Here is a 10,834-nt window from a genome sequence, read left to right on the forward strand (position 1 = left end):
ACTGGATAAGACTTCTATCTCCTCGGCTCCACTGTCCTCGTAGCCGATCGAGGTTGTTGATATTGGTACTTCAGTTTCGGCCCCAAGCATTTCGGAGCCGACTGCTGAGAGACTATATCAGAGCCAGTCCAGAGATCCCTTGCCGGTCTCCCCAACCTTAAGATCTCCAATCCTGCAGAGATCCAGATCGCCTGCACTGTCTTCCAAATCTTCCAGGAGCTTGTCGGAGGAAGATGCGGAGAGAGTAGTGCTTAGACTCCTGAAGCTGTCTGCCTTGCCAGAAATGTTGTTGGCTCTGATCCAGTCAGTGCAGGAGCCACCTGAGTACACCCTCCCATTGTGGTTCCTCCACTGAGCCATGTCAGGCCTTCAGAGCCAGAGTATTTGATACCACTTGTTGTGGAACCCTTGGTTCCAGCTCCCTTCGAGGCTGTCTCAGAGCCAATTTCTGCTCCAACACCTTCGGTGCTGTCCGTGGTGTCTAGGAATTGAAGCTCACCATTTGGCCCCGACAGGGACACTTGGACCTGAACCTCCTCGGTTCGAGTCTCCCTCTTGGTGCATGGGGTAGGATGAGCTCAGACCCTACATCCATTTTGGAGCCGATAGCTCTGGAGCTGATGACTTCCTCAATTTTCTAGGAGCCGAGGCGGTCTTCGGAGCCAGAGAGATCTGCCTTTGAGATGATGAGGAGTGTGCTGTCTCACTCATCAGCTCCACACAAGGGTATTGACACTTTTCCCCCTCGGGCACCGAGCTCTGTCTCAGCACCTATTCTCTCTTACGACAGCAGAGACCCGCAGTCTCAGGTGGTCCTGGTTGGTGACCCCCAGTCTTCCAAGACCTCCCCAGAATATCCTTCTGAGGAGCCCCCTCTGCAGAGGACATGTAAGAGGAAGCATGTAGACTCCCAGGATGAGTCCATTACCTCTGACACTCTGACACTGACGTTGAGTAGTCAGAAGGGTCCCCCAAGTCATCCTCTGATGATTTCTTCTTTGTAGACATCTTATAGATCCTTAAGCAGAGAGGCGGTTGACCCACTGTTACCCCTTCTGATGAGGAGTCAGTGTACCTGAAGGCTTTTGGGTCTCAACCTTCAGCCTCTTGGGTGTCTCCACCTTTTGATGAGGTTTTAGACCTTGTTAGTCGGAAGGTGTTGGAGACTCTTGATGCTGTGGAGCCAGTTCCCAGAAGACCCAATAAATTTCTGTCTGCCCCCAAAGAGAAACAATTCTTGTCCAAGGGCATGCCTGTAGATGCCATGGTGGTGGCGACGGCCACTAAGAAGGAGCTAGCGGAAACTTCTTCATCTGTCCATCCGCCAAATAAGGAGTCTCAAACGATAGACAGATACAGGAAGCATATCTTTTCATCAGCGGCATTCACACTCAGATCGCTGAACTATCGAAGACATTTTACGAGGCTTCAAAGAGGTCCTCTTAAGGAGTTGGGAGATACTCTACAAGGTGCATCTACTGAAGGAGTCCCTGAGAAGGTGTCTGTTCAGTTGTCCACCTTAAATTCCATCGTTACCTCCTCCATGAGGTTGATTTCTTATGCAGCCGATAGAGCGAGCAGGGCAGTGGGTTCAGGAGTTTCCCTTAGGAGGCACTCCTGGATGTGCTAATGTAATTTTGCGGAGCCATTCAAGTCCACCTTTACCAATGCCCCCTTTGACGGTTCTTCATTGTTTGGACCTAAGGTAAAAGATACACTCACCAGGTGTGAACAAGAAGGGAAAATGCTCTCTGCTGTGGGAGTATGTTTTACCATCTGCTCTAGACCATATCCTAAGGGTCAGAGAGGTGGTAAGATATGGTTCAAGAAGTGCCAGAGATTTTTCCCGGATGCACAGGGTGACTCTTCCTTCAGAGGCAGAGGAGGAGGAGCAAATGGTAGACGTCACCCTAGAGGCAGGGGCGGCCCACAAAACCAGGGAGGCCACGATTCATTTTGAGGCTGTCCCTATCAGCGCTCCTGATATGGGGCCTGGCTGTGCTTCTCTGGAGCCAGTCGGGGGTTGCATATCTTTGTATCCAGAAGCCTGGCTAAACATCACCCAAGACAAATGGGTACAAAGAATAGTCACCAGAGGTTACTCCATACCCTTTTCTCTTCCACCCCATGCTCCCAGGAAGATCCCAGATGCTCCACCTAATCACAGGGATCAAGCAGCTGTAGAAGTGAGAAAGTTGCTTGCAAACAGAGTCATCCAAACCGTTCCTGCAGACCAGATAGGATCCGGAACTTACTCCAGATTCTTTTTAGTACCAAAACGTACAGGGAACTGGAGGCCCATATTGGACCTCAGCAAGCTAAATGAATCCATAAAGAAGGCCAAGTTCCAGATGGTGACACTGCAGTCTATACTCCCTCTCTTAGGGAAAGACAGTTGGATGTGCTCCATAGACCTCCAAGATGTCTACTACCATATAAAGATGGACAGAGCATAGAGGCATCATCTATGCTTCTGGCTGGGAGCCAGTCATTACCAATTTCGTGCTCTGCCCTTTGGTCTCACTACAGCCCCCAGGGTGTTCACAAAATGTATGGCGGTAGTGACAGCTGAACTGAGACGTCTAGGATTCCAAGTGTTTCCGCACCTGGACGACTGGCTCCTGACCGCTCCAACCAAGCATCTACTCCTACAAACCAGAGATTCCACTATCCAGCTTTGTTCCCAGTTGGGGATTACAATAAATTGGGAAAAGTCTGCTCTATCACCCTTTTAGTCTGTGACTTTTATAGGCACAGAAATAGACACAATCGCCATGTTAGCTCATCTTCCCGCAGAAAGAGCACAGAACCTCAGAAAACAAATTCTCTGTCTACTTCCTCTACAGAAAGTCAAGGCAAAGACGGTGCTGAAACTCTTAGGGATCATGGCATCCACCATAATGTTAGTCCCTCTCACCAGATTACGCATACAAATTCTTCAATGGCTTCTATCATCCCAGTGGTCTTTTCAGCAACTGCCTATACCTCACCACATCTTCATAACAGAGTCTTGCAAGAAGGATCTTCATTGGTGGATTCAACCCAACCAACTCACAGCAGGCACCCCATTCCTTTCTTGCCAACCCATTGCTACTGTGACCACGGATGCCTCCCAGATAGGGTGGGGGGGCATTATCTAGGCAGGACTGTCCAAGGCACATGGCAAGATTACAAGGCTCACGTGCATATCAGTGTCCTAGAGATGAGGGCAGTACTTCTAGCATTGCAAGCACTTCATAACTTTCTTCCTCTAGGCACAATAGCAATCCAATCAGACAACATGTCAGTGGTATGGTATATCAACAAGCAAGCTGGAACCAGATCTTACCCCCTTTGTTGAGAGGCTATTCGTATTTGGAAGTGGGCGAGATCTTCCCCGTACTTTCTGGTGGATTACACATCCCAGGGATAACCAATGTGATAGCCAACAAACTCAGCGGGGCAATCTTAATGCCTCACGAGTGGTCTCTGAATCAGGAAATAGTGGAACAGATCTTCCGCAAATGAGGACGGCCTTGCTGTGATCTCTTCGCCAATCTGATCAACTACAAATGCAGCAGCTATTTTTCCCTTATTCCCCCCTCCGGGGGAGTCACCGAGAGACTCACTTGTTCATGATTGGCCCCTGGGACTCCTTTATGCTTTCCCTCCTTTTCATCTCATATCCAAGGTGATTCAGAAAGTGAAGCTGTTAGGAAGCAATATGATTCTCATCACTCCTTACTGGCCTCCTCAGATTTGGTTCCCCTTTCTTGGCCCTCATCTACTAGACGATCCATGGACTCTGGACCCAGTGCCAGACCTCTTGACACACATGTCAGGCTCTTTTCACCCCAGCCTACACACCCTCAACTTGACAGCATGGCTAATCCAATTCCATCCCTAGTCAGGCTTCATGACTTTTCACCTGCTGTTCCCCATATTCTCACATCTTCACATAAACCTTCCACCAGGAGGTTATACTCTAGCAAATGGAGAAGGTTTTCTACCTGGGCTGAAGAAAGGAAGGTAGATCCTTACACTGCATCCATCCCAATGGTTTTAGAATTTTTGTCTGAACTTTTCCACAAGGGATCTGCTGCTGCCAAAATTAGGGTCCAATTGGCAGCGATATCTAATTTTCATTTGGGCCTGCATGAGTCTAACCTGATGTCACACAGATTGTGTAAAATCTTCCTTAAAGGTGCTACTTTGCTGAGACCCCCCCTTTCAGGAACCTGTTGCTTCCTGGGATCTGAACTTTGTCTTGTCCAAGCTAACTTCACCTCCCTTTGAGCCTGCCCATTCATGTCCACTGAAATTTCTGTCTTGGAAGACTCTGTTTCTAGTAGTCATCACATCAGCTAGATGAGTATCAGAGTTTGAAGCACTGTCTATAAAGCCTCCTTATCTCATTTTCCACAAAGACAGAGTTTCCCTTCGTATGAATCCTTCCTTTATCCTTAAAGTTTGCTCTCAGACTAACCTGAACCAAACTATAGAGTTACCATTGTTTTTCCCTAACCATTCTAACGCAGCAGAATACAAATTTCATCAATTGGATGTTCACAGGCAGTTACGGTTCTAACTTCACAGGACTAAGGATCTCAGAAAGCCAGATCAATTGTTTGTACCCTTTTCAGATTCTAGACTAGGTATGCCAGTCTCTAAAGTTACTCTGTCAAACTGGATTAAGAGCTATTTTTCCTTTATTTACTCCTCCAATGGAAAGTCTCCACCGTTCAAAATGAAGGCTCATTCTACATGATCCCAGTCTACATTTGCTGCCATCCAAGCCAGGGCCCCAATTGACAGCATTTGTACAGCAACTTGGGCTACCCCTCATACTTTTATCAGTCATTACAGATTGGACCTGATCTCAAGTGGTAGAGCCTCCTTTGGTTCCACTGTACTCAAGAGTATTTTCCCGTGAGCCACCAAGGAATAAGGTGCTAGGGATGCTGTCCCATATGTAAGAATGAAGGTGAGATAGGACTATAGAACATAAAGAAGTTATGTACTCACCATAACGTTCCATGTTTGTAGTCCATCTCATCCTTCATTCTTACGAACCCACCCACCTACCCCCATCCTGGAATGATCTGGAGACAGGATAGTATTACCTTGACAGGGTGGAGACCTTTCATTATTGCTGTTCTTTCTGGGTAACATTAGTTCTGTCTTTCTATAGTTTAGCACCAAAAAGAACAGGAGGAACAATTGCCAAAAATAATACTAAAAACAAAAGTAGACAAAAGCAAGTAGCATTGCACCATTCGTGGTAGTGAAAATAGACTCCTGAATTTATTTCAGGAGTCTATTTTCACTACCACTAGTGGTGCAGTGCTACTTGCTTTTGTCTACTTTTTTCTTCTATAGTTTAGCAGCAAACAAGATCTGGGGATTGTACTGGTGGACTATGGGATACCTACCTAGCGACGAGCCAACTAAGAAACTTTGAGCTTGTAATAGGCCGAGTCGGAGCCGTGGATCGGCTCCGAACCCATATGTAAGAATGAAGGGCAAGATGGACTACAAACATGGAAGTTTATGGTGAATACATAACTTCTTTTTTTGACTATATATATATATATATATATATATATATATATATATATATACACACACAACACACACACACACACACACACACACACACACACACACACACACACACACACACACACACACACACACACACACACATATGAAGGTCTAGCCTGGCTTCAACTTTTAGACCTCTTCCTCAAGATAACTTAACCAGGATGTTGTACAGGTGCTTGCTGCTTTAGGCATAAGCTCAGGGCACTACAGTCTAATATTTAATACAAGTTGAATATGTAAAATAAAACATGCTAATATGTCATTGTGAGACAATATTTCAAAACTACCTAGACTGCAGATAAGATGTACTCCCTCATGGTTACATGGGTACAGTGCAGTAGATGCATCTCTTAATCTAAGCTATATTCCCTCATGTAAATCTTTTTTTTTTATTTCCATCCAAAATAGGAACAGCTAGATGGAAAAAGAAAGATGATGCAAAACATAAATCAGTGTTTCATTCCTATGTTCCTAACTTCAAAAGGTTCCTTCAAGATTTTGCCTTTCTATAAAAAGCAAACTAAACAACAGCAGTTAAATAGAAGCATTTCCCGAAGAAACAACAGTGTTAGAGGAAACTCAGCAAAATCAACAAGAGCAAGGCTTCTCCTAGTATAATAGGCCATTTCCCAGTACACAAGCAGAGCCTTCATCACTTTACTCCCTTCCCCTAGGAAAGGGGTTTAGCACAAATGAAATAAGTAGTGTCAAGGGTTACTGCAGATCCTGACTATATTCCTACGACTCTGAAAGAAAAAACAGCATGTGGCTATTCCACTAGCCCAAAATATTTAGGATATTCAAGTTGTACAAGCAGGCCAAATGTAGAAAAGGCACCATGCTTCTATTAACATTTTTCTCCTCCTAGCAATAGAAAATGAAATATTATGGAGAATCATTCTAGGTGTCCCAAGTATAAACATGTTCATGAAAAAGAAAACCAGGATGCTGACCCTACAGCCTCTTCTACACTGTACCTCTGCATGAAGCTTAACTAGCAACTCTGGACATGCAGGATGCTTGCCTTCAGATTTCTGTACGTGAAGCTAACAAGAGACTTTCATATTCCAGATTAGAAATTCCAATTTTCATTTTGCTAATTGCCTTTTTGCTTTTTTTTTCACACCCAAAGAATTTACAGTGTAAGACCCCAATATTTATATTTCTGAAACTGAAGGGAATTCATGCCTGTCTAATCTGGATGATCATATAAATCAAACCACTTTCATAGGTTCATAGGTAAGTACTAGGCTAGCTGCCCTTGTGGGGCATTTTAAGCCTAGCCAGCTTCACTTTTTTTATTCAAATTAACCTATCTCATTTGGTCGGAGATTGGCCTTACCTATTCCATAGAATAAATGAACTAATGCATAGAATTTAAGCTCGGCCATACACAACAGTGTTTTAATTCCAAATCTTAGGTATTGTTCCTAGTCTCTAGCAATTGATTATAACCTTCTTAGATAAAAATATTCCTAGAAGATTTCCTGAATACCATAACCGCCAAACTTTTATTTCTTAAAATTTAACACAGTATTCAACTGATTGTAGAGTTTTCTTGTCATTTTTTAAAACAAACTTACCTGCAGGAATATTTCTAAAAGCAGTGGAATTCATGTCTTTCTCGGTCCTAATGATTACTCAAGCAATAAGTCCAAATAAGTACCCCAAGCTGCTAAAGGACTCCAAAACCAATGAAGCGGAGCATTAGAGAGAAAGAAAAGCTGAAAGTCCAACTTTCACCTTTCAATAACAGCAATTTATTAAAACACAAATAAAAAAGAGACAAAGCTTTCGAGTAAAACTCTTCTTCAGTGTAGCATCATAAAAAAAACACTCACAATTTAAACTCCACACAGCCAATCAAAAGACTAAATCAATTACAAATTCAATTAAAATTTTTAAAGTGCCCCAGTCCTATAACAACATTGATACATAAGAAGCCAAATAAAAACAGCATTAATTTTTGTACCCTATCGTGTTTATCTTTTAAAATAGGTTTAATGCTGTTAGTAATATTTAATCCAGGCATACGATCTGCTCTAAAAAATTAATCCATTTATATTCGACCATTTCACTCTTATTTAATAGATCTCCTCCATTAATATTTGGAGGTTGTAAAATTCTAAATTTAAATTTATGTTCTGCTCCGTAAAGAGATGCATACTTTGCTAAGGTATTAGTTGGAAAATTCCTACAAATATCAAATAGATGTGCACTAATTCTTTCTTTCAATTTTTTATTAGTTTTTCCAATATCGCTTGAAAGCTTTGTCTCTTTTTTATTTATGTTTTAATAAATTGCTGTTATTGAACAGTGAATTGTGGACTTCCAGCTTTTCTTTCTCTCTGGTGCTCCACTTCATTGGTTTTGGAGTCCTTTAGCAGCTTGGGGTACTTATTTGGACTTATTGCAGTTGTTTTGTGGTGTTCTCTAGTGGCACGTTCATCTGCTTGGAATATGGAATCACAGCCAGGATGTACTTTGACCGTTGCTGTACCGTTGGTACATAATGCTTCAGGTATAGTGAATGCAATGGAAAAGTTAAGAGGATTTTTAACAGTCAATGTGAATCCACTTTTAGACGTGTACTAGCTCTGTAAAGTCAGTAACTTTAGAGGTGAATGATGCTGAACTAATATGTTTGCAACAAATGCTGAAAAGGCTACAATATAAGGCTGAGAAATATAAGAGGTTGCAATGGCAGAGGATGAGTTTGAATGCATACTTATCACTTGGTATTGTCCCTAGAGGGCTTAGGATCACCAAAATGCCCATATGGGAACAAATACAAAGAATTCCTTTTAAAGTGGCAAGAACTTGTTTTATGGCTTAGTGCTAAATACATGAAGTTAATGAATGATGTCATTGTTAAGCACAAAGCAGAATTAGTAGCAGAAATAGAGGCTTTAGAGGATCAGTTAGTTAATGCCTCTGACTTCCCTGCCATTGCTAATGATTTTAATAAACTGCTTGGCCATTTGAAACATTTTGAAGATAAACTGAGTGCTGGTAAAAAGCGGAAGCTTATATGTGATATTAATGATTTTAAGAATAAGAACATTTTTTCCTGGCCTAAAATGGTCCATCCAGTCAGAGAACACCACTCTGAAATGAGCCTCCAATCACAGGGTGACTAAGCAACTGCCACACCCCCTGGTTCTGAGCCGATGAAATGCGGTGAAGCGGTAACAGAACTGGTTAGCTTTTCTAATAGAATGAAGCAGCCATTATTGAATGAGAAATCAATAGAAAATAGTAATGCAGCTAAGAATTCTCAAACTGCTGTGTCAGTACCAAATTTATTGACCCAAAAATGAGCCTACACAAGCGCAAGAGAATGGTGAACCATCAGCTAATCTGCAAAACTGTTTCTCTTTACAACAGCCGATAGCAATAAAAGAAATGGTAAGAAGTGGATGAAAAACAAGGAAGATGAACAGAAGCTGTACAACAAGGTAGGCCAAGAATGGAGGAACAAGAAAATGAAAATTTGATTCTGATGAAAGATAATGTACTGAATCTGTCTGGACAGTATTTAAGTTCAGCACAGCTACAACTTTTAAGTAAAGGCTTGACTTTTGTTCCAGCAGTAGCTGGAGACTTGACCGAGTTATTAACGGAATTAAGACTATTTGCTAGAAGTGTAGATCTTAAACTAATGTTTAAAAGTAATACAGGTCAAGATGGTTTATCCCTTAAAATATCTAGTGCTTTTGTTCCATGCAGTACACCTACTGTTAAAGCATTCCCAGATATGTATTAGCAGGAGATTTATGACAACTTCTTTCATAATAAGAAGGGTGAAAAGTTTTTTAACAGTAATTCTGATGAATGAAATGCACTAACTACTTTGTGCTTGAACAATGATATAATTATTAAACCTGCGGATAAAGGAGGTATGATTGCAGTGATGAGTGTCACTCAGTATAATAATTGGATGGGGGAATTTCTGTCTGATGATACTACCTTTGCTGAAGTAGATAAAAAATGTGTATCCAAAGCTATTATGAGAGTGAAAAGCTATGTGTACGACTTGTTGATAGAGGGTTCTATAACACCTGAAATTTATAATTATTTATATTTGACTAATTCAGCTATACCATGGATATATGGACTCCCTAAAATTCACAAAAATATATTAAAGCCACCAATGAGACCGATAGTCTCTGGAAAGGAATGGGCTACTGTAGCAATTTCTAAGTATGTGGACAAACAGTTAGCCCCTTTGTTAAAATATTGTAATAGTTTCATTAAAGACACGTGACTTTTTGCAAGCTGTCAACCATTGGTCTATAACTAGTATGTGTGACAATATTTTGCTAGTAACAATGGACGTTGTCTCTTTTCACTGTGATACCCAGCACCTATGGGACTGAATCAGTGAGTGAATTTTTGTTTCTGCATAGTGGGTTTAATACATCTAAAATAGAACTTTTATGTTCCGTGTTGGAATGTATTTTGAAAAACAATGTGTTTATGTTTAATAATAACTATTATCATCAGCGATTGGGAGTAGCGATTGGTAAACCAGTCGCAAATACTTATGCAAATTTGGTACTTGCTAGATGGAAGGAAAAGTTTATCTATGCAGGATGTGATGTGGTGTTTAAGAATGACAAGCTTTTATTTTTAAAAGGTTTTTGGATGATATCTTCTTTTTATGGAAAGGTACAGAGGATGTGTTAAAACGATATCTTCAAGTCCTTCATTCAACCACTGACTTTTTAATATTTGATATGAAATTTTCAAATGCTAGTATTAACTTTCTAGATATTGTGGTTTCTAAACATGATATAGGCTTTGATTCAGTAATACATAAGAAAGATATACAAGCAGTGAAATATGTGCACTCAGCAAGCATGCACCCGAGGCATATTTTAGAGGGGTTGTAAAGGGTCAGTTTATGAGAGCGAGTAGTCTCAGTACGATGGATGAGATGTTCAGTAAAGAAATGGAAGGGATGGCATCTGATTTTAGGAGTAGTGGTTATAATACTACTGTGATTGAAAGAACTAAAAACATTGGGACTGAGTTAAGGAGGGATGTGGCGAAACCTTATTTGTCTGGGAGAGTGGATGTACCAACTAAGGTTGAGCCAAAAAGGAATATATGTAAGACTAATTATATGATGAAGTTTAATAGACATACTAAATCCATCCATCAGATTATTAGAAAGAACTGGACCATCTTCACATTGAATCAAAAAGTAAGTGAGCTAGTAGATTTGACACCCAGATTTGTTTATAAA

Source organism: Protopterus annectens, chromosome 14.part0 (assembly GCF_019279795.1).
Source record: "Protopterus annectens isolate FY-2018-M chromosome 14.part0, PAN1.0, whole genome shotgun sequence".
Classification (NCBI taxonomy): domain Eukaryota; kingdom Metazoa; phylum Chordata; order Ceratodontiformes; family Protopteridae; genus Protopterus; species Protopterus annectens.